We start from the raw sequence: 25,985 nt of genomic DNA, 5'->3' as shown, positions 1-25,985 counted from the left end.
CTTGAAAGTCCAGAATTTAAATTTCAAAGCAGGCATTTTTTAAACAGTGAAAAGCCTGTTAAGAGTTTCGAAAAACTATGTCCCAAAGGAACCATGTTATAAAGTTTATACTGTAAACCATGGATGAGAAAGAGAGTAAATGAAGAGCCAGGCTCGCACAGGGAATGACTCACCTAGAAGTGAAGACAGTGAGTACTCGTGTTCAGTGTAGTGATGCTGACAGTGTACATAGGAATACCCTTCCACTCAAGATAAATGCAGAGGAGTGCCTGGGTGCCTCAGTCAGTTAAGCACCCCAAGTGTTATTTTTTTTAAGATTTTTATTTATTTATTTGAGAGAGAGTGAGAGTGTGCATGAGCAGTGGGAGGGACAGAAGGAGGAGGAGAAGCAGACCCTCTGCTGAGCGGGGAACCTGATCCAGGGCTCAATCCAAGGACTCTGGGATCATGACCTGAGCCAAAGGCAGATGCCTAAGCAACCAAGTGACCCAAGCGCACCCCCTCCCCCAACAAATTGCTTTTAAGAACCTACTTAGTACTATTCTGTTATGCGGCATAGTAACAGCTACGTCTGCCTTAATGAAATACTACAGATTGAGTGGCTTAAACAGCAGAAATGTGTTTTCTCATGGTTCTTAAGACTGGAAGTCCAAGATCAAGGTGCCATCAGCATTGGTTTTTCAAAAGGAACCTCTTCTTGGCTTACATAAGGCTTCCTTCTAGTAGTGTCCTCAATTTTTTTATTTGATTTTTCTGTTTTTTGTTTTGTTTTCTTGTTTTTTTCTGGTATTCTACTGGTCAATTCATTTATGTCTTTACCAATAGCACACTATAATCATTATAGCTTAATCTTTATCACTTTATAGAAAACGGTGTTAGTGCGATTTCTTCCCTTTGTTAGATTTTCTTTCTTTTTTTTTTAATGTTGGTTTATTCAGAAATAATGACTTTAATTTCCAAAGACATTTTTCCCCTGAGTTTTCTTTAATTATTTTTGCTTAATTGCATTGTGGTCCTAGAAAGTTATTTGTAAGATACAATCCTTTAAATGATTCTGTATTTGATATTTGATCACTGACAGTTTTCAGGCCCCATGGTCCCCTTCTGTTTTTGCACTATATCTGGACGAAGAGATAAAGCTTGCAGACTCCTTGCAAACACTCATGCTTGGGTTCCTCCATGGGAATCCTCATTGCAATCCCCTGTCCTAACCACTAAACCAGAAAGTCCCATTTATGTGAGTAGCAAATCTTTTCATGCCTTCCTGATGCATTGTGGCATCATTAGTCTTGACATCCAAATAATTTTAAATCTCTGGTAGTTATGTATCTTTTTCAAATCATATTGCTTTCTACTTATACTACCCAGCCCTCTTTTTTTTCAGCCCTCTTTTAAAGCATTTCTGGAGACAAAAAAAAACCCTCCAAATTATTAGAAATTATTGCATATCAGGTAATGCTTATTTTATCCATTTCTTTGTTTTGCTGGTTCTTATAATAAATAATTTTCCCAAAATTAGGTTCCTCAATAAATAATTTGTGTTTGTATAATGTGATGAGTTTACACATATTATATTATATACACGTGTAATATATATAGTGAAATAATTGTCAATAAACAATAAAGTTAGTTTACTTATAGCACATAACATGTCCATAACCTCACATAGTTACCATTTTGTGTGTGTATATGATGAGATCTTTTAAGATCTATTCTCTTAGCGACGTGCACGTATACAGTACTGTTCTTTATAGTCATCATGCTGTACTTTACATCCCCAGAACTTACTCATTTTACAGCTGGAAGTTTCCTCTTAGACCACTTTCACCCATTTTCCCCACCTCACATCCCCTTGCCCCTGTCAACAACCAATCTACTCTCTGTTTCTATGAGTTCAGTTTTGTTTTTTGTTTTTTTTTGTTTTTTAGCTTTCACATATAAGTGAGATCATGCAATAGTGGTCTTTCTCTGCCTGACTTATTTTACTTATCGAAATGTTCAGTCAATCTATGTTTTCCCAAATAGTAGGATTTTCCTTCTTTTTAATGCCTGAATAATATTCCATTATACATATACCCAGAAGTAGGATTAGTGGATCATATGGTAGTTATACTTTTAATTTTTTATGGAAGCTCCATATAGTTTCCCATAATGGCTGTACCACTTTGCCTTCTCACCACAGCGTACATATCTCATTTTCTCCATATCTTAGCCTGCACTTGTTATCTCTTGTGTTTTTTATAAAAGCTATTTTAGGGACATGGCTCAGTGGTTGAGCGTCTGCCTTTGGCTCAAGTCATGATCCCGGGGTCCTGGGATCGAGTTCCGCATCAAGGGAGCCTGCATCTCCCTCTGCCTATGTCTCTGCCTCTCTCTGTGTGTCTCTCAGAAATAAAATATTTTAAAAAAATAAATAATAAAATAAAAGCCATTTTAGTAGGTGTGAGGTGATCTCTCATTGTGGTGAGATCTCTCACAATCTCTCATTGTGAAATCATCATTTCCCTGATGATTAGTGAAGACTACTCTTAAGTGGCCAGGTAGAGGGCAAAACGCTGCCTGTAATTGCCTTTCTCCAAAACACAACTTAACCTTCTAACTTTTAAGACACCTTTTTACTTTCATCTGTCACATCTTAACTTGTGGAAAGCTCTCTATGAAGCACCCTGGGTTGGTTTCAGGAGAGTCCTATAATTTATCTTCTGCTGCAGCAACTAACTAAAGGCATCTATCCCTCAGAACCAGGTTATAAGGAAAAATTATTTCTTGTTTGTTCCACTATACCTACAGTGTCCTTAGGGGGCTCCCATTGTGATATGACTGCATAACCATTATACTCTAGGTAACACATCATAAGTCTCAGTATTTAAGTAGTTTTCTTGTTGTGTTCAAATAACCTAGTGAATATGAAAAATTACCAATATAATCAAGTATTTTTTCAATTGAACTTTAAAAGCTGCTGCTCTGTTTTATATTTTTAATACCATTTGTTTATTTTTATATAATGTTTAAAAAAGAAATAACTAAACCTTGAAAGGGCTTTAAAAAAAAATACGTGATTCAATTTTGACCACATTTTTTTTGCTACACTCTAAGTGATCACATTTATATTCAGTTCATAGCCATAATAACTATTTCATAAAACAGCAGGTGTCAAAATGCATTTTAGAATGAGAAACATTTTATTGTTTATAAAACAAACAGGTTACTGCTACAATCAATAGATGAGATATACAAACATTTAATTATTTTATAATTTTATTTAATCTTGTAACTCAAAATATTTGACTAGACAGCTGCAGAGACTAAGAATATAAAGGTTAGTTATATTCATTTCTTTCCTATGCAAAGCCTGTTATCTATTTTTTATGCAAATTGATGTGTGATAAATTAAACTTTTAAGATACTTCATACAATAAAATGAAACCATAATTTTCTTCTCTCATTTGAAAAGTAATAGAGACAAATACATATTTACATAATCTCTGATAAAAAGTGATATATATGTACATATATATTCTCACTTAGGAAGTAAATTAATTATTCATATTTTCTTCCAGATTTTTACAGTTTAAGTGTTTATATATTATACTCTTTAATCTAGTTAGGACGTGTTTCAGTGATTGGTCTTAAAGAGTAATCTTTATTTTTTATCTGTACAGTTAACCATTTTGAGCTGACTCATTTATTGAATAACCTGTCTTTCCTCCACTGACTAGAAATGCTATTTTCATAAAATATTATATTCTTATGAAAACTAAAGTCTGTTTCCAGCTTAGTGTTTTCATTGTTAAATGTAGCTTCAATACAGCTTTGTAATATATTTAACATTTGGTTAAGAAGTCATGTATCACCAGTGCTCTATTTCAAAATCTGCTAAGTCATTCTCACCAATTTATTCATCCAAATAAACTTTTAAATCTTTTGTCAACACCCCATCCCCCGCTAAAAAAAATCCAACTGGAATTCTCATTAGAATTGCATTAAAAATATAAAATGATTTGAAAAATTAGTTACATATCTACATACATATCATTTACATATATACATATAATATTTACATATATATGTAAAATCTCCATTGTGCCTTGTTGAGGACAAATAAAGAAAAGTCTAATTTTATTTTAGTAAAATGACCTTTTATCTAAATTAAGGGTTAAATAAAACAAATTTAGATGACACTAAGTTTTTTCTAATTGGAAAAAGCACACAGACAAGTGAAAAAAATGTTAGTTGTAATTCTTCAAGATTGGTAGCTTAGGATAATAATTCAAATTATGGCACATTTCCTTAAATAAAAACATTTGTATTAATAGTTCAATACTAAAATTCATGCTTTAACTCCCATCTTCATCTTTTTGGTTGAGAAATTTTCCAAGTTAGCTTGAAGCCTCATCACATATTCAGGTCATTCTCAGTGACTTTTACCCTTGTCTGTATAGTACAATCACCTGGGAAGCTTTATAAATTACAGATGCCGAGGTCCTTTCCCTCTAGATACTGATTTAATCTGACTGGGTTGCATCCAGGGCATCGGGGTTTTTAAAAGTTCCCAGGTGATACTAAAGGGCAGCCAAGGGAGAGAAATAGTGATCTAAGAGATGATTTTGTGCAAACACAAAGCATAGTCAAGATATTTAAAACCTTGAAACTTACTGTATTTTTACACCACTATTTCCACGCAGCTGCATCAAATATTTTAAAATCAATTAGTCAATAACTTCTAAGTCTACCAGGTAAGAGAGATATACTTAACATACCTTCTCCCTAATCAAGGAGTACAATATAATTTAAAACAAAACAGTTGATGATAATGTCCCTTTCCAAACTCAAAATATAACTATGGTGTACTTGTTTGCTCTTTGTTAAAACACAAATAACTAAACAAGTTGAAATTGTTATGACTATACTTATATATGCATTAAACCCACTTTGTGGGGGAATTCTGTACGGGTCCATGAGCCTTTTCCCAATGGGAGGCTCTCCAGTGGTTCATTATTATTAGGTGCTTCTGTTAAAGTAAGTGTAACATCCACTCATTATGTCATGCTTCCTATGAATGAAATACAAGAGCCCCCAAATTAGCCTTCTACTAGGGTATTGTTTTAATGATGACAATTATCACCGATGGTAATGTGGCTGCTTTCTAGGAGCGAAAGTAAATAGTCTTACTTTGCAGGATGTTAAGACACAGCATAATGATTCATATTAATGAAATAGCCCGATCATCTCATCAGATGAACTGTAACACCTTATGGGACTATTAGAAGCTGTGTTAGCTTGGTTCTCTTCCTATTTCCTTAACCAGTTTTAATTTATGTTAGACTGAGGTCAGCTCTGGATATTCTCACTGTTTCAACAGAAGCATCATGAGATTCAGAGCTCTGAAATTTGTCTACAGCACACTCCCTAAACACGTGCACATGCACACACATACCCCAAAGAGGGGAAGCAAGGGTAGCAGCAAAAGCACCACAAACAAACAAAAATCCTCCATGAAACAACAAAATCAACCTCAGTACAAACGATAAAATCAGACACATGCAGAAAAATTGGATGCAAGTAAAGTTTAAAGAGGCACTATTGTTTATAAGAGATTGCTAAAAATAAACTCAGTCATGAGTACTATGGATAATGTTTCTCACCTGATCCCATCAGTTAGATGAAACAAAGGGGAGAATTTCTTCCTATATTCAAACTTTATCATAGTGAAGGTGTGGAGAAGGATGTCTCTCTAGGGACTTTTCTAAGATAGATTGCCAAGTATTTGAGCTGGTCTATTGTAGCATTGTCAAGATGAACACTATATAGCCCATGACTCGATGATCATATGGTCAGAATTCAAAATGAACACAGCCACTTTCACCGGTGTACATTTCTAAATGTAAATTGTTTAGAATGATGCATTTACATCTTTAGATAATGGTATATGACTTAATCTCTTCAAGCATAACTTTCCTCCAAGGATGAATGTACAGCACGTTACATTTCTGAAAACAAACAAAATTGTTTTCACATGTATTTCACAAAATCTTATTCAGATTAATTTCAAATATTAAAACAAGTTACTGTTTATGTTTTTAAAAAAAAAAAAAAAAAAAAACATTACCTGTTTATTCACCCAGACTTAAAATGTGTACTCAAAGTTTCCTAGCAAAGTCACTTTGGATAGTAGTAAAAGAAAGATTTTCTTTCGCAGATATAAGGTATATTTTTATTAATACACTCAAAAATATTTACTAAGTGGCTACTATATTCCAGTTACTTTTCTAGGTTCTGAGAATACAGCAATGAACAACACAGACACATTTCCCATCCACATGCATCTTGTGATTTTCTGACCTCTGAGTAGATTTATTTTCAAAAACTTCTGAGGACAGATTTATTCTTAATGGTGTCATAATTTAATCTCTACATTCCCATAAGAATTTTCACAGAACAAATAGAATAACCGACACCTATTGACATTAACCCTTAAAAAATAAATAGAACGTTATTTAACACATTTTCTCTGAATTTGTGTAAAAAATAGAATTAATAAAAATAAATTATAATATAACAATTGTATTTTATAATTCACAGTCATAACAGAACTAATTCAAAAATAATCTTCATATATTCCCTATTTGGAACAAACTTAATGTTTATTATTGTTCCCAGTATGATTTTTTTTGAATGGGGGAGTAACAAAGAGAGGAGGAGAGAGAGAATCTTAAACAGGCTCTTCACCCAGCACAAGATTGACGTGGGGCTGGATCTCACAACCCTGAGATCATGACCTGAGCTGCAATCAAGAGTCAGATGCTGAGTGACGCATATTGCCCAGAGGATGGCAGACCCGGCTTGCACCACGTGGTTCCCAGCGACCTGTACCCCTTGTGCTCAGGTTTCTGCAGGATAACCAGCTCCTGGAGGTGGTCAATAAATTCACCAAGGCAACAGGTGCTACCCAACAGGATTCCAACGCCTCTTCCCTCGTGGACATCTATAGCTTCTGGCTCAAGTCCACCAGGGCCCTGAAGTGGAATCTACAGGCAAATGGACCAGTGACCAAGAAGGGTAAGAAGAAGACTTCACCCAGTGACAGCAGTGAGGACAGCAGTGAGGAGGAAAATGCCCAAGGGCCGCCAGCTAAAAAAACTGTTGTACCTGCCAAGTGGGCCAGTTTGCCTCCGCATCCTGGAAAGGCTGCAGCCAAAGCAGCAGAGAGCAGCAACAGTGAAGAATCCAGTGATGAGGAGGAAAAGGACGTGAAGAAAAAGCCTATTCAGAAGAGAGTTAAGCCTCAATCCAAGGAAGTCAAAGCTCCTCCAAAGAAGGCCAAGAGCTCGGATTCTGATTCAGACTCCAGCTAATAAGATGAATTACCAAAGAACCAGAAGCCAAAGACAACACCTGTGGCAGCTAAAGCTCAGGCTAAAGCCTCAGCCAAACCAGGTACACTAGCTCGAGTGGTACCTAAACCAGCCAATGGCAAGCAGCCAGCAGTAAGAGCAGCAGCAGCAGCAGCAGCAGCAGCAGCAGTGATGATGACTCAGAGGAGGAGGAGGAGGAGGAAAAGGAGGAGGTGGAGGAGGAGGAAGAGGCAGGGGCCATACCTAAGAAGACTGTACCTAAAAAGCAAGTTGTAGTCAAGTCCCCAGTGAAAGCAGGGGCCACCACTACCCAAAAGAGTTCCAGCAGTGAGGAGGAGGAGGAGAAAGAGCAGAAAAAAAACATGAAGAAAAAACCAGGTCCCTATAGTTCAGTCCTCCCGCCTTCTGCTGCCTCCTCAGAAAGTCTCCCAAGAAAGCCACAGAGAAGAAACAGCCTGTGGAGAGCAGTGAGGACAGCAGTGATGAGTCTGATTCAAGTTCAGAGGAAGAAAAGAAACCCCCAGCTAAGGCAGTCATCTCTAAAGCAACCACTAAACCAGCTCCAGCAAAGAAAGAACCAGAGAACTCTTCAGACAGCTCAGACTCTGACAGTTCTGAGGATGAAGCTCCTGCCAAGCCAACCAGTACCACCAAGAATCTATCAAGTAGGCCACTTACCACTCCCAGGCAACCTGCGGCTAAACCAGCCACAGCTCCCAAGCAACCTGCAGGTAGTGGCCAGAAGCCATTGACCAGAAAGGCTGATAGCAGCTCCAGTGAAGAGGAGAAAACAAAGAAGACCCTGGTCACCCCCAAGCCCAAGGCAGTGGCTAAGGCAGCTCCTTCTTTGCCTATCAAACAGGCTTCCTAGGGTGATGGGGACAGCAGCTCTGATTCAGATAGCTCTAGCAGTGAGGAAGAGAAGATGTCAAAATCCCCAGTTAAAAAGAAGCCACAGAAGGTGGCAAGAGTTGTAGCCTCTTCCAAGGCTGCTTCCACAAAGAAAGCAAAGGCTGAGAGCAGCAGCAGTTCTTCCTCTGATGACTCCATTGAGGAAGAGGAAAAGGAGAAGCCTAAGGGCAAGGGCACTGTAAGGCTACAAGCCCTCAAGACCAATGGGACTCTGCACTGAATACCCAGAAGGGAAAAGCAGATGGAGATAGCAGTGAGGAAGAAGAGAAAAAGGCAGTAGTGGCAGTTTCTAAGCCAGGTTCAGGGAAGAAGGGGAAGCAGAATGAGGCTGCCAAGGAGGCAGAGACTCCTCAAGCCAAGAGGATAAAGCCCCAGACCCCTAACACATTTCCAAGAAGGAAGAAAGGAGAGAAAAGGGCATCACCCCCATTCCAAAGGATCAGGGAGGAGGAAATTGAGGTAGATGCTCGAGTGGCAGACAATTCCTTCAATGCCAAGTGGGGTACAGCTGGAGACTGGGGGGAGCACGCCAATCAGGTTCTGAAGTTCACCAAAGGCAAATCATTCCAGTATGAGAAAACCAAGAAGAAGCGGGGCAGCTCTCGGGGAGGCTCCATTTCCATCCAGGTCAATTCCATTAAGTTTGACAGCGAGCGACCTGGGGTCATCTGGTGAAGCAGGGGTGAGGATCTGAGACTATCGGCTTTCCCTAGTGGACCTGGGAAACCCTCAGCCCTCTTAAGGAAGGGTCTCGGTGAAGCCAGCCGTTCAGAATAGGTCTGAAGACTTTGTATCATAACATCTTCTCTGGTCCTTTTCTGGTGTTCATAGTTTTCTACAGATTTGTTTTTGAGCGTTGAGTAGCAAAGACAATAAAAGAGGAGTGTTCCTTTTTAAGAAAAGGAAAAGTTTTAGTTGTTGCCCCCTTCTCCCTGTCCTGTGGAAGTCCTCCTACTGAGAAATTTGTATATTTTATGTTAAATCATTTGCTGTTGATTTTTGTTATTTTAACAGGTGGGTTCCCACAGATAAAATCTTAGCTCTTGCCCAAGACATAGTAAAAGTCACATGTATGAGTTTTTATAATTGGAGAATTGTGCCTATTGTGCACATGTCCACCTTTCTTTTTTTTTTAAGATTTTATTTATTTATTCATGACAGACACAGGGGAAGAGAGAGAGAGGCAGAGACACAGGCAGAGGGAGAAGCAGGCTCCATACAGGGAATCCGACGTGGGACTTGATCCTGGGTCTCCAGGATCGCGCCCTGGGCTCAAGGCGGTGCTAAACCACTGAGCCACCAGGGCTACCCACATGTCCACCTTTCAACCGTCCTACCCCTCATAGCTTTGGAAAGGGGCAGTTAAGAAGGGTTAATGTATGTATATGTTTGCTAAGCATGCACTGTGTAGTTCATCCTCATTCATGGGATTTAGGAATTCAGCGAGCATGGACTTAACTACTTTTTGGGATAAAATTCACTTATTACAGGCAAAATTCTGGTGTAATATGAATGTCATGGGGTTAGTCTGAATATTTTGTTTTCTGTAATTTTAACATTATCTAATGTTTGCAATACATGTTTAGTTTTTTAATTTGAAAGCATAAACTTTTCTATTGTTCAAAGACTTTGATGACCCTTAATAGCACTAAATTGAGGACTGCATTTTCTTGTTTTTTACATTTTAGAGAACAAAATAACATTAATCTGAACAATAAAAAAAAAAGAGTCAGATGCTTAACTGACCCACCCAGACACTGCTCCCAACATGCTTTGTTACATATCACAACCTCCAAAAAAATCAAGGACTACAACTGCTATTTTAAATTAAAAAAAAAAAAAAGCTGTCAATTTTATGGTGTCCAATAAATTGCAATTGCAAAAATATCATTACAAGATTCCTTTGATTTTTAAGTTGCAATTTTTCATTTCTTAGTTTAAATATAATTGCAAGAACTAGTCATGCTTATATTATGTGCCTACCATGTAATTCTGCAAAAATAAATAAAGTTTTATTATATTTCTCGGGGTTGATTTTTCTTACCTCTGACTAGTTATCTGAATTGCTTGTGCCCCTGTTTCATAGTATCAAAAACAGAAGTGCTACTTTGAGAGAGTAAGGAAACCTTACTGAGAGCATGGGACAAGGCCCTGAGCAACCACTCTAGTAACATTTCTTTTTAAGATTTTGTTTGTTTATTCATGCGAGACACAGTGAGAGAGAGAGAGAGAGACAGAGACACAGGCAGAGAGAGACGCAGGCTCCATGCAGGGAGCCCTATATGGGACTCGATCCTGGGACTACGGGATCACACCCTGGGCCCAAGGCAGGCGCTCAACCGCTGAGCCACCCAGGTGTCCCACTGATAGCATAATTTTTTTAAATGTACAAGTATCCTGGACTAGGAAGCGAGTTACATGATTCCAACATAGCAGATAAGCCATTGGTATTTATAATCAGAGTGTGATTACCAAAGAAACTTCCTCTAAGGGTTAGTATACAGAGCGCCACCAGGGACTCTTAGGAAATATCTGGGGCAAAACAGTTCACTAGCTCACCAAGCCCAGTTGATTTGGGATCAAGAAGGATCTTTTGTGCTCATATGATCTTGGTCCATCTTCTTTTTAATCTTCATCCAAAAGTTTTATATTCATCCCATAATGATCTGTAGTCTAATTCATGTTTTTATGACTTATTCTTGTTAAACTTTTCATTTTCTTTTAAATAATTTCTTGATAGATAAATTGCAATCATTAAGATCAGATGCCATATGCTCCTAAGCTGTACTCACAATGCCTATCCTGCTAGTATGTATATAATATTAATTCTAAATATACCCTATGCTTTCCACATAGTCTTTTAAAATCATCTATCATCTCTCTTGCACTCATACTGTAGGGTCTGGAGGTGGACTAAATATCTCCCTTTTTTCTCATCATAGTAAACAGACCAATAAATACCTTACCCCAACCCTCAGCTACTTTGAAGCCCATGACAACAGTCTATGCCATATATTATAACTTTTTGGTCCAGTTATTTATAGATTCTCAGGCCAATTCCCCTCATTCTCTGATGACTTGGTCATCAGCTCATTGTCTATCTCTCCCACACTATTCTTGTCACTATTTTTAGTTATTTCACTATTTTTAGTTTTATATCCACATACCCTGTGTTTTCAATATCCACTTAGACATAATGGCTTTTTGAAGAATTCTCCTTCAGCAACTGTTCAGGCACATTAGATCAGTCTTGTAGGCTTTGAAATTTACCAGTAACAGCTTACTTTTCCTCATTATTACATCATTCCATCTTCCATTCAATCCATGGATACTACCATTATTTTCCCTGTTCTCCAAGCCCTAATACCTGTCTTCCTTACATACCTGAGTTAAATTTAATGACACTGCATTTCAATCTTTCACTTGTGCACAAAGTCTCAACACAAATACCCACTCCTTATTTTGTTTTATTAGTTGAAAAAAGTATGTTATGATATTATTATAACCAATCATGTGCTATAAGTTATCATTAAATAAGTGAACTTGAAGGAGAAAAACTTAAAACTGTGGTGAATGATCTCATTTTAATATCCTGACGACAGAATTCAGGGGTGCTCTTAGAGCTCTCTGATGATCATACCCTTTTTCCTACTCCATTCATTCTCCCATTATTTTGAATAGCTATTCAAATTATTTTCTGCTCCATGGAATCACAGCATCTTCTTACAGATGTACAACCATGGTATTTATTTCATTATCAAAGGAGAAGAACCATGGAGAGAACTACTGCATTTTCCCTGTCTTGCTTCTCCATCAGCAATATTCTTTTTTTTTAATTTATTTTTTTATTTTTTTCCATCAGCAATATTCTTATTTGCATAGAAACATATTATGGTATTTCCTAGACTAAAAGCAAAATTAAAAAAAATAATAAATATATAAAACACCTTTATCCTGCCTCTTTTTTTCTCTAGTGCCTGATTTATCTGTCATGCTTGTCTCATATTGTCTAAACTCTTCTCCATTCTCTTTCCAACCAGCTCCAGTCAGGTTTTGCTTATTTCACTCCAAAGAAATATCATATGCCATAATCTCCTCTACTCATTCAAATCCAGTGGTCAATCATCAGTTCATATCTAAGTTGATTTAGTCAAATTGTCTCGCTACTCCTACTAGAAACATTTAATTCCCTGATCTATGACACCATTTTTCACTGCCTTTGCTTCTATGACACTGGCAGCTGCTTTTCAGTTTCCTTTCAATATCCTTCCTTATTTTATGGGTCTCATATCTCTAGGATGTCTAAGAAAGCAGATATCAAACTTTCTCTCATTATTTCTGCACTCACTTCCTGTTGTCTCAAGCAATCCAATGCTTAAAAATGTCATCAGTAGGTCCGATGGCTCTGATACATTCACTGTATTCCCAGTTCCGTTTCTGGATTTAGCACATCCTAAGTACTTGTGTAATACTCGTAAATGAAAGGAGAGATGAATGAGATCTAAAATATCAGATATTTTTATATAATGCATTGTTGAGATTCTTAGTGGTAGAGCCACTGCTGGTCTTTTTACTTCTAATCTTGTGATGAGTCCAAACAAGGAAGTCATTCTTTTCATTCCAAGTTTATTTCTTAAATGTGTTATTCTTTTTTTCAAAATGGCACTTGTCAGGTGATTGATGCCTTTAAGCTTGAATGTCATCCATAAAATATTCCATTTGTAGGCAATATAACACTCTAATATTAAATTTCTTTTTAATTTTGAGAATGGACTAAATGGCTTGCAGGGGCAAGATATTTGCCAATTTTGATTTTGTAAGAAATGAAGTTGATAGAGAAACAAATAAATGACAAATAATATTACTTGCACACAATTTTAAACATAATTTAAGTTGACCTTTAATTTTTATTTTGAATCAAGACATAACTGGTATCACATTAGTAACTGTTATCAAGTTGAGAAAATTATTTAAATCTAAGCCTCACTTTCTTCACTGATAAATAGAAAAAATAATAGTTGCTTTCTCAGTAAGCTGTGCAAATTAAAAATATTAATGTATACAAAATAGTGTAGGATAGTATATGACATTTTAAAAGCTCATTAAAAGATATCATCATGATTTCATTATGTTATCAGTGAATTCAAGTTGACATTAAGTTAAAATTAATTTTATTGAGTATATATATATATTTTAAAGATTTCATTTATTTATTTATGAGCGGGGGGGCGGTAGGGGTGGCAGGCAGAGACACAGGCAGAGGGAGAAGCAGGCTCCATGCAGGGAGCCCGACTTGGGACTCGATCTCAGGTCTCCAGGATCAGCCCCGGGCTGCAGGCGGTGCTAAACTGCTGCGCCACCGGGGCTGCCCTTTTATTGAGTATATTGATGGCATCAAGACATATATATGTTGGAATACATATATATTTAAAACTATATCATAAAGAGCAGATGGACCAATTGTAAAGTATGTGTTTCCTGACACCTTTTCAATGTTCAGTCTTTTAGTAGCAAGTATAATGTATCTACTTATTTACTGACTTTTTATGTTTTACTTGAATCATAAAAACATCATTTGACTTTGGAATACAGTATTCCTGGATTAATGCCTATTTTACGGAGCTGTCTGTATAAGGGAAGAATGATAATATACATTAAGCATAATTATGTCATATTCTATCCAGATCAGTCTATCAGTTTCCAGACTGCCTCCGTTGGCCATTACTATAACCTGTTTCTACAAATGTCAGAACATACTTACAGTTTCCTTAGTCATAATCCATTTTTAGTTTTGACAGTAAAAATATTTGCTTATATTGAAGAGAATATTTGTCTTTTGATCCTCCATTCATTTACCTGCCATATTTCAGATTTATCCTGATTGATTTAATTAATTCTCTGTGAAATGAACTTTTTCTCATGCCTGCAGCATTTTCCTGTGCTTGTCACAGCTGTTTTAAGTTAATTTAAAATGTAGGCTAAGTACATCAACTACCAAGAATTCTGGTACAATACATGGTGACCTCTGGAGAATTACTTATTTTGGAAAATATACTTTGTTATTGCATATTGACTTAGAAAAGCATTGTGTCATCTCAAGTGTTATAAAATTTATACAGTAATGAGTCACCTTGAGAAAATATGCCAGATGGTGAAGGAACTGAAGATAGGAGGACCAGTTAGGTTAATGAGAAATGCATTGATGATTCTGGGACATTTGTCTGAATTCTTAGAGCAGATTTAGTCAGCACAAGCAAGAAGGAAGCTTAACATTGACAAGGTACTTTTTTCTTTAGCATCTACCAAGAAAAGCACTGTGCTGCCTCCAAAATCTTCAACTAAGAAAGGAGACTAGTGTCATAACCATTTCGCGTTTGCAGTGAATAATTATATAAGATAAAATACATAAAGAGAATTAGTGAACATAGCTATAAAGTCATGAGTTTAGCTATTAATGGTCTATTTATTTTGAAATATCAGGTTTCTTCTTAGTTGCTAGAAATTTTACTTCCTCTTTATTACAGCAAACTTAATAACTTGCTTATTTAAGCTACATTTTTCATCTACTTAATTCAGTTCCTATGATATGTCTTCATAGTAAGGAACCAGATATTGGTAGACAGTTTAATTCAAATGAGAGTTGAAAAATTATAACTTTAGCAACATTTCCAAAAAGCTTGAGTTGGGCACTCCTTCAAAACAAGCATTAAATAAATCAATTCATCAAGCTATGTCAACAACTTTTGTTCTCCTCATTTATTCCATGAGGCAATTGAAAATCCGTGAGATTTGTGAGTTATTGACCATAACATTTGCATCTTCCATATTTTAATGAAATCTTTCCCCCTTTCACACGAATGCTCCCAAAACAAATTCATAATATTTTAAGTGTTAAATACATCTGATTTTAGTTACTGAAAATTATTTTGCTTTTTTCTTAAAATTCTTAAAATATTTATTCAATAATCTAGGCACAACGAAGTATGCAAGCATATTTACATACTGAAAAACCCCAGTCCTTTTCTTTGCTTTATTTTATGGGAAAATGTACGGTTTTGAATTTTTGCTTGAAATCTCCATTACAAATGACTTTACTCAGCCATAAGAAAGAATGAAATCTTGCCATTTGCAGCAACATGGATGGAGCTAGAGTATTATGCTAAGCAAAACAAGTCAGTCAAAGAAAGACAAATGCCTATGATTTCACTCATAAGTGGAATTTAAGAAGCAAAACAATTGAACAAAGAAAAGAGAGAGAGAAAGAGAGAGGCAAGCCAAGAAACAGACTCAACTATAAAGAACAAACTGTTCTTTATAGTTAAGAACAAACTAATGGTTGCCAGAGGAGAGGTGGGGGGGATGAATGAAATAGGTGATAGGGATTAAGGAGGGCACTTGTGATGAACAATAGGTGTTGTATGGAAGTGCTGAATCACTATATTATACACTGGACACTAATATTACATGTATGTTAACTGGAATTTAAATAAAAACTTAAAAAAATAACTCTAATAACTCTAGTGTGTTATGCAGTGAAATTCCTTTTCCAATCACCTGAAAATAACTAGAATTGAATGATAAAAGTAATTTTTCCTATGTATTCAACAATTCTTTTAATATCTCTGTCCACTGTTATCAATACAGTCTCTAAGCAAATGTGTTCAACTTACTACTTCCCCCTAGGAGTGATGGTTCCAAGGTTTAGGAATCACGGTCCTTCTAAGAAAATGTGGAAACTTAGCATACTGAAATAAACAATCCCTATTATACCAGCAGAGGAAAAAAAGGCATGTTTCTGTAACTCAATTTTTGAGTTAAAGACGAATCTATGGATTTGGGATAGCATGGGGAGAGTAGGAAGATGAATAGAAAGTTTGAGGAAAACCTTAAAGAAATGAAAAACAGGATGGATATGGGTCAAGGTAGGTTTTTTTTTTTTTTATCTCTTTGTCTTCTAAGTTGTTAAAAACCTCTAAGCTTATATATTTTATAGCCCTGCATTTCTCATAAAGCCATGGAGCATGATTTTATTCTACTGTAGTTTGTTTGGAGAAAAAATAATTTGAGAAATGAGCTCTTTTCCATGTGACAGTATTATATGGATAACTAAAGTCAGTACTATTAGATTTGTAAGTAAGCAGAGAAAACAGTACTATGAGCTGCTGTAATCCACATGTTCATACAATGGTGCTTTCACAGACCAGTTTGGGTTCTATTCCTAGAATATCCGGGAAGGTGGGTATGTTATGTTTATATAGAAAATGGCAGAGGATTACTTTAAGAAATTGAAGAATATGACAAATGAAGAATTAAAGAACCTCATTTTCAGGCTCCTAATGTTTCTTTGAAGATGATGCCTCAGGTAAAAAAGCAATGTTAGTTTTTCACCTCATTTCACTGAGGCAGTGGTAATTCACAAAAGTGCTTCTATGAATTGCGAAAGTATGTCCAGGTGTATGAATTTGAAGGCATCCGAGCATTCAGATTCTGCTTCAAGCTGCATTTTTTTTTATATTAGAAAACCTCTGAGACACAAGTAGTTAAATGAAGAATAATTAGAAGCAAGGTGAGATTGAATAAGCATAATAAAAGTACAGAATGATACCTCAACACTTTCTGGTAATGAATATTTATTATGTTCTCTTACTGCTTGTGCAAACATATATTTTTGTGTATGTTTGGTTAGCTCTAGTACTTTAAATACATTTTTAAGTGCTTTATGGTTAATACCTAACTTCCATTTAAAAATATATCTTTATTCAAATGATTCATTCCATTGCATACATTATAGCCTTTTACCATAGAACCCAAACTGTTCTATAATGTTTAGTTAAAATTTTTGTTTTTCTTTGGATCCCTGGGAAGCTCAGTGGTTTAGCACCTGCCTTCGGCCCAGGGTATGATCCTGGAGTCCAGGGATCAAGCCCCACATCAGGCTTCTTTTTTTTTTAATATTTTTTTAAGATTTTATTTATTTATTCATGAGAAACACACAGAGAGAGGCAGAGACAGAAGCAGGCTCCCCGCAGGGAGCCTGACATGGGACTCGATCCTGGGTCTCCAGGGTCAGGCCCTGGGCTGAAGGCAGCACTAAACTGCTGAGCCACCCAGGCTGCCCCCACATCAGGCTTCTGCATGGAGCCTGCTTCTCCCTCTGCCTGTGTCTTTGCCTCTCTCTCTCTCCCTCTCTCTCTCTCTCTGATGAATAAATAAATAAAATCTTAAAAAAATACATAAAATTTTTGTTTTCTAGAATGCTGAATTATTTACCGATTTAAATGAGAAATATCAAATTTTAATCACTGTTTCCCTAGATTTGCAAAATCAGTTATTCTTAAGATAGGAACACAATGAAAAAAGAAAACAAATGATTGAAATGGCATTTTTTGAATTTAAATTCTATCTTTATAGCATCAAAGGGAAGTAATGGTTCTCATACCTTGATATTTGACGATCCTCAAAATTTTCTAAAATAAAGTGTAACTTTTCCTACCTTCCTCTGTTAATGCTTCTTTAGCCTATTACTATTACTCTTGCTTTGTGACTTTTCTTGGTCCTTCAATCTTAGTTACAAAAATGGAAATATTATTTCCAAACATGTATTGCATTAATAAACTTTGAATTCCATTGTATGAGTACAATGAAATTGTACATGAGGTAAATCTGTACAGAGGTGAGTAGCCCTTATGGGGGGGGGGCTTATTTTAATTGAAGTTTATTTTTAATAACTTTATGATTAAATTTTCTAGATATTTAGATGTTTACTTTTTTCTTAAAGTTTTTGAATTAATCTCTTGCTGTCTTTTCCAATTCATTTTTTTTTACTATTGGTGTTTCTCCTACTATAACAGTCATCCTCCTTTCCTTTAAGTATTTAATCTACTCATTTTATTTCTAAATGAAATAATTTGTTGACTTCATAAATGTAGGCAGTTCTGTGTGCATTCTCTGATATTTTACATGAGACAGAAAGCTTTCCTTTTAAAAAAAACTTGTTAGGTTGTATTTTAATATTTTGTAGAAATTTCAAGAAGATTTTAAGGAGTTAGAACAGTCAACTCAATTTGAAGTTTGAGGCCATACACTACCATATATCAACACCTTCTATAAAGCTACAAAAATTAAGATAGTATACTATTAGGCAAAAAAGTAGACATAAATAGGGGGAAGAAAGAGGTCCAGAAACAGTTTCACTCCTATATGCATATATGAAATATATTTTTTTTAAAAGAAAAATCGTCACTTATTGTTTTGTATGTGGTGCTGGAGAAATTTGATATTCATATTAGACCAGGGTAAACCTTAAACATTATCTCACATCATTAAAAACTCTAAAGTATATAATAAGCTTAAATACGGAAGCTAATATATAAAGCTTCTAAAAAATGGAAAATATCTTCACATCTTCAGCATCTAGAGATTTATTAAACAGTGTGCAGAGGAGATTAAACCTAAAAAAATATTGAAATATTTGGATAACTAAAATTAAATTCTTTTCATCAGAGGAAAACTAGAGAATTAAAAGATAAACCACAACTGAGAGATAATATTTGTAATGAATATTTGACAAAGTGTGGGTAAGCATAATTTGAAAAGATGACAAAGACATGCAACCTTCTAAATATATAAGATTAGAAGGATATCCTCCACAAATTTAAATGATTTGAAGTGCAGTGAGATACTGGAAAAATATGCTGCAATTTAATATTAATAAACAGGGAAAATACAGGAGGGTTTACTTGTTTGCTCATTATTTGGGCTCTCTGTAAGATTTATTTAATATTACCCTCAGGCAAACAGAGAATATGTATAAAAGAGTGCATTATGTTTAATCTGGAAGCCTCAATGCACATTAATAAATAGTAGCTAACATAATAATTACTATGTAAATAAATGAATCAAAGATAGAAAAAAATATATCTAGACTTACAAACACCTATAAAACATAAACACATTTACATATATTTTAAGAAAGATGCAATAATACTAAAAAGAAAATCAAAAGTATTCCAGGAGTACTGCAACTACTGGCTCACTGTATTAATGAATAAAAATAGTTGTAATTTAAAGTTGGAAAATATTTGTGTTGTAAAACCTAACTTGAATGAAAAATAAATAATAAAATTCATCAAATATAAGAGATAACAAAGAAAGATGACAGGTCTGTTTCAAAGATAAGGGACTCATGTTTAAATGACAAATGAAAATGAGCTAACATTATTAGTTTTTCACTGATTTCACTGGTTATAATTTTCATCTTTATGAAAATGTTATATCCCTTTTGCTTATTTTGTTTATTTCATTGTTGGCTATATATGCAGGTATATATATGCATTTTCTGTATATTAAACTCATATTGATATTTTCTTTTAGGTATAAATTTAAAACTTTCAATTTTGCCATAATCATAGTAATTAAATTATTTACTCTGTTGTGTACTGTGTACAGTGGTAGATGAAGGAGGAAACTTCCTTATTATTATGTCTATATTCGCTTAGATATTTTATAGCATGAGGGATTAATAAGGCTGAATAATGCAAGGAGACTGAGAAGCATAGCAGAGCTTTTTGATGGTTAGTGAATATAAAGGGAGAAAGGAAAAGAAATCAGCAGTGCTAAGGAGAAGAGGCCAGTGTAAAGTTCCCAGGCTTTTGATGTACAAATATATAGAATCAAAAGTAGTCCTCATAGGAACAGATTTTAAATCATTCCTGTGATCTGTGAAGACTACGTCATTGAGAGAAGCCAAGGTAGTCTTTGGACTTCAAATGAACAATGTTTACCCTTCAATCATGTATATTTAGACACATGAGGAAGAAAAATATAACCAAAAATCACTAGACAAAAACAAAATGTAAAAAACAGATGAACAATCTTATAGCACTTATCTTTTTTTCATATGTGAGAATTAAAACAGATATGATTTGTGGTGCCTGGGTGACTCAGTCAGTTGAGCATCTGACTCCTCATTTTGGCTCTGATCATGATCTCAGGGTCCTGGGATTGAGCCCCACATAAGGCTCCACATTAAGCAGGGAGTCTGCTGGAGAATTTTCTCTCTCCCTCCTTCTCTCCTCCTCCCTCTGCTCATAGGCTCTTTCTCTAAAATAAGTAAATAAATCTTTAGAAAAAAATAAAACAGATATAATTAATAAAATTCAAAGAAATGTAAGAAAAGCTTAAAACACACAGTTTTAAAGTTAAATGAAAACGTGTAGTAAATGACAAAAATAAACAGTTGGTATTCTAGAACAAAAATAAACTAGCAAAGTTTAAAGATCATAGATGGTGTAATAGAAAATTAGACACAGCTGAAATGAAAATCAAGTGGATCAGAAGTAAATATTTATCAAGAAGAATTATAAAGATATAAAAAAAAGGGAAGAGATTAAGACATATAAGAGTTCCTGTGAAAAGTTCTAAAATAGTGTGACCAGGGTCCTAGAATGTAAGAGACAATGAGGCAAGTAGCATTAGCTTGAAAAACTATGGCTGAGAATGTTTGAAATTATTAAAAGACATCAGATTTCATAATTAATATCTGCCTATATGTGAAAACCTAATTAAGCAATAAATTAACAAAATGGATAATGTATCACAACGAATCTTTTGCTCCTTCCAAAAGCAGATGTTGATTTAATATTCACAAAGACCACTTTTATTATCATCCACTCATAGCAACCAAATGCCATAAAAATTATAAAATGTTAATTGTGACCAAAATGAAACACAAAAATGTACAGCAAACATACTAAATGAGAATGTTCTCAAAATTCCTCACCCTGCCCCACAGAACTGGGAAGACAAAGGTATTAACTGTCAACATTCTCTCTAATTTTATCTTAGAGATACTACCCAGTACAATAAAATAAGCAAGATGAACAAATATATCTCTATATCTTTATATCTGTTTATCTATCAATGTATCTATCAACATTTTCTTCAATGTCATCCTGGAGATGCTATCTCATACAAAACTACAAGCAAAATAAGCAAATATATCCACATTTTAGTATCTATCTATAGTGAAGTTTGAATTGCTGTAGAAATAAAAATAATTATTGGTGACAGGAAACATAATTAGGCACAAAAGGATCAAAAAGTATCTATAGATAAATGATTAAAAATCCTAAGTGAAACTAGCAGGGTAGGTGGATACAAAGTCTGTGCATATAAATTTACATGGAATTTTATTTTAAAAAGGAAAATTAAATTTAAACAAAATGTATAGAATATAAAAATTGAATGCCAATATATAAAAAAGATATGTAGCATTATACAATTATTGAACAAAAATAAATAGAAATTAATTTTCTATGTAAATGAAATGATTTACCATATATATTGATTGGAAAACTGCTTTTTAATTTCTTCCCAAGTCATTTCTTCATAATTTTTGCAAATCACAAAAGTAATGTTTGATAGAAATTGAATTGGTAATTTTAAAAGGTATGTGGAAATTAAAAGCACCAAATAGATCCAACCAATACAATCTCAAAGAAGAACAAGTTGAGAGAAAATAGCTACCTAAAGTTACAAAAGAGGGGCACCCTTGGTGGCTCAGCAGTTTAGCTTAGCGCCACCTTCAGTCCAGGGTGTGAGACCCTGGATCGAATCCCACATCGGGCTCACTGCATGGAGCCTGCTTCTCCTTCTGCCTGTGTCTCTGCCTCTCTCTCTCTTTCTGTCTCTCATGAATAAATAAATAAAATCTTAAAAAAAGTAAAAATAAAGTTATGAAAGTACAGGAATTAGATATTGTGGTATCCACTCAGGATAGACAGGATGAGGACAGCAAACGGCCAAGGCCTATGTAGACACTTGGTTTTGACAAAGAGGGAAATATTTTTTTTTAATGTTTCAAGTTTTTATTTAAGTTCTGGTTAATTAACACCCAGTGTAATATTAGTTTTAAGTGTAAAAACATATATGCTTTAAATCTAAGTTAAAGTTCAAATACTGGTGTCACTATCACAATCACTAACAGCTATGAAGTTGTATACCATGCTACTAGTTGCTTTGGAATGGGAGGTGTTAGTGATACCCAAAGAAGTCTTGTAGGGTATCGGTAGTGCTCTATATTTCATAATGTAGTCCATGTATATGGAGGTGCTTCACATTAAACTTTTTTTTCAGAAAGTAATTGACAATACACTTTTAAAAAATCATAATAGTTTCACCTGTGTACTGAAATGATTTTCAGTTTATAGTTTGCTTACACATTCATTATCTTATTTCATAGCTTCCTAGAATTCTGTGGGATAGGCTGAGCCAACGCATCATCCATTTTACAGATGAGGAAAATGAAGTCCAGAGATTAAGTGACTTGCCCAAGGTCACATAGCTTATTGGGAGCATAGTCACTTAAAATACCAAATCTCACATTTTTCAAAGTACATGGTTTCTCTCCTTCATTCATTTTTCTACTTCATTCAAGTGAAAAGCTTTATCTTATTATCAATTCGTGGTTTGGGGTGGTGGTAATGGTTTCACATATGTATACTTACTCCCAAACCCATCAAGTTGTATACACTAAGTAGTATACTTTACATATCACATAAATATTTTTGTTAAATTTCCATGTTCCCAGGAAGACTGATTATTTTGTAGCCAAGATAGCAAACAACCACCAGATTCTGTTTTACACTTGTTTAGCTAATTGGTGACCAGCCTCAGTTTGAGCTGCTCTCAATGGGTGCTCTGACCCAATAACACACTTGGAAAAGTAAATTCTCAGTAAAAGCCCCATACTTTTGGAAGTGAGCTAATTAGTTAAAGCCTCAAGGCAATGAATACACTGTCAACCAATCAACAGTCTCATCTGAAAAACCACACCTCCATGGCTGACATTAATCAACACTTCCTTTTGAAAGGCAACCAATCCCTAAACTTCTCCAAACTCTGTATTTTATTAGGTCTCCACTTTGCAGATAGACTGTATTTACAAAGAAGTACAACTCTCTTCTACTTGAGTATGTAATGCATGTAGGCTTTGCTTTCCTGTATGGCTACTGCTTCATACTTTCTCACTCTTCAATGATATGATTGATAATTTATTAAGTACACTTAAGATTTCAGCACTTTTTGGTATATGTATTTCAATAAAAATTTTGTAGGACAAAGCTTCTGGGAACTTTCCAGGAATACTTAAGGAACTCACTGTGAAGAACACCTTAGTTCAGTCCAAAATCACCAAGAGACTTCTGAAAATGAAAAATGAAGTTAGCTACATAACATTGGTTTGATATATTATGCCACTATATTTTCTGTTAATTAAAGATAATTTCTCACAGAGCACATTTGTTAACAGCTGGAAATAGTAAAACTATTAAACAACAGCATTGATAAAACACAATAATAAAATTAGTCTTCCTTAGGGTCAGTTTCATTGGTCTTATGGTTTGGGTGGATGTGTCTACCATCATAAGTAGACACTAAATAACCTAAATAAGTCTGTGATGAATGATTACATACCTAAGGTTTTCTGTGTATCATTTAGTAATGAATATTGTCAAAGTCATTCCAGTTGTCCAAACTGGAAAACCATCAGTAGATTTGACAATCCTTCTTCTCTTCCCCTTACAAATCAAATCCTAATAACCTATTCCTTTTAAGTGTAAATGATAAATGTTTCCTAAGTATTTTCTTCTATTTTGAATCACATTGTCACCATGGACAATTGAATTTACCATCATTTTACACTTTACTGTATAGCCACACTTTCCTGTTTCCAGTCTTACCATTTTGTATAGAACCATTCTAGAAAAAAAGTCACTTATATTGTAGTCAGTGTTTTACTGAAACAGACATGTCATTTTTTTTATCCTATAAAACCCTCTTTATTTTATCCATTGGATAAAGTAAAATAAATTTAATAGGATACGAAAGCATATTGTGTGGTTGCTAGAGGCTGGGAATGGGGGATGGACAAAATGAGTGAAAGGGTTAAAGGTACAGGCTTCTAGTTATAAATAAGTCCTGGGGATATAATGTATAGCACATATAGTTAATAATAATATAATTGTTATATGAATACTATAATATAATAATACTATAGCTCATAATACTATATTTCATATTTGAAAGTAACCACAAGAATAGTTCTTAAAAGTTCTTATCATGAGAAAAAAATAAACTTTGTAACTACATATGGTGTCAGATGTTAATTAGACTTATTGTGGTGATCATATTGCAATATATACAATTATGGAATCATTACATTGCATACCTGAAACTAATATAATGCTACATGTCGATTATACCTCAATAAAATAAAATAAAATAAAATAAAATAAAATAAAATAAAATAAATAAAATAAAATAAAATAAAATAAAATAAAATAAAATAGTAAAATAAAATAAAATAAAATAAATAATGATGCTGTATATCTCCCCCCCTTTTTATATAAAGAAAGATCTTTTGAACATGTTAACTTTAATTCCCTCCTGCTACATATGCCATCTTTGTCATGTGCTTTAATATGGTACCTTCTTTAAACACACAGTAAATTTTTATTATTACTGTTTTATTCATTCAATATCCACTTGGATTTGTGAAAGCATTTATGTTATTTTTTTCTTGTCATATCACACAATTTTATTTTATATCATATCTGAAAAGTGGTGTGGGTTTGTGGGTATGTTACTCTGCTAGGGCTACTGTTTCAAAATACAGCAAAATAAGTGACTTAACCAAAATAAATTTATATTGCACCACTCTAAAGACTGGAAGTTCAAGGTAAAAGAGTTAGTGGGCCTCTCTCTTTGGCTTTAAGATGGCTACCTTCCCTCTCTGTCCTCAGCTGGCCTTTCTTCTCTGTGTGCAAATCCCTGGTGCCTCTCCCTCTTCTTAGGGTCCAACTCTATAACCTCGTTTAATTTTAGTTATCTCTTTAAAGGCCTTATCTCCAAATCCAGTCCATAAAAGTTAGTGACAAATTCTATCAGTTTTTATTTATCCGAAAATACGTGTATTTCAACTTTATTATTGGAGAGGCTCCCCCTCTCTCCTGCAATGATGAACTCTAGGTTGCCATTCATTGTTATTTTGCTATTCGAGTATATATGATGACATTGTAGTCCTCCTTTTGCTTAATTTTTATTTTTTCTTGAGAATTGGCAGTAGATGTCGCTCTTGCTTACTTTAAGATAATGCCCTTTAGCTCTTTATCTTTTTCCTTATGACATGGCAATCTGTAGTTTTCCTTGCATTTATCTTGGATGGGATTCACAGAACTTCTCAAACCTGAATCTTAATGCCTCTACATCAATTTTGGCAGAATTTTACCATGTATCTCTTCATCCGTTCCATTCTGTCTCTCTTTGAATTCTTACATTTTAGTTTCATGTGTATCATACCTTCACTCTATACCTTTCATCTTAATTTTTTCAACCTTTTTCTATCTCAGTGCATTGTTTCTTTTATATGAAAGTGGGAATCTTCCAATCCACTATCCTTCCTTTGACAATATATAACATGCTATTAAAACTATTCATCATATTTCTTTAAATACGTTATCCAGGAGAGGGAGTGCTGAAAAGGGATGAGCTTTAGAGTATACATAGGATATCTCCAAGGGGTATTTCACCACACATGAAGTTTAAGAACTGTACAATGGTATACTTCTGTTTCCCCTCTCCCAGCCTTTATGCTACCTTTGTCATAGATGTACTTATACAAATATTATAAACCTCACAACACATAACTATGGTTTTTAA

The 25,985-nt window shown here is 34.6% G+C and overlaps 1 long non-coding RNA gene and 1 pseudogene across 1 annotated transcript in view; both read left to right on the top strand.

Moving 5' to 3' along the window:
* Positions 1–25,985, top strand: part of LOC140608403 (uncharacterized) — a 78,116-nt gene that overhangs the window by 42,043 nt on the left and 10,088 nt on the right. The gene's annotated exons all lie outside the window — the stretch shown is intronic.
* LOC140607739 (nucleolar and coiled-body phosphoprotein 1-like) lies at positions 6,802–8,942 on the top strand (annotated as a pseudogene).

The sequence above is a fragment of the Canis lupus genome, chromosome 17 (genome assembly GCF_048164855.1).
Source record: "Canis lupus baileyi chromosome 17, mCanLup2.hap1, whole genome shotgun sequence".
NCBI lineage: Eukaryota > Metazoa > Chordata > Mammalia > Carnivora > Canidae > Canis > Canis lupus.
The sequence above is the reverse complement of the archived record's forward strand: the minus strand, read 5'-3'. Positions and strand labels throughout refer to the sequence as shown.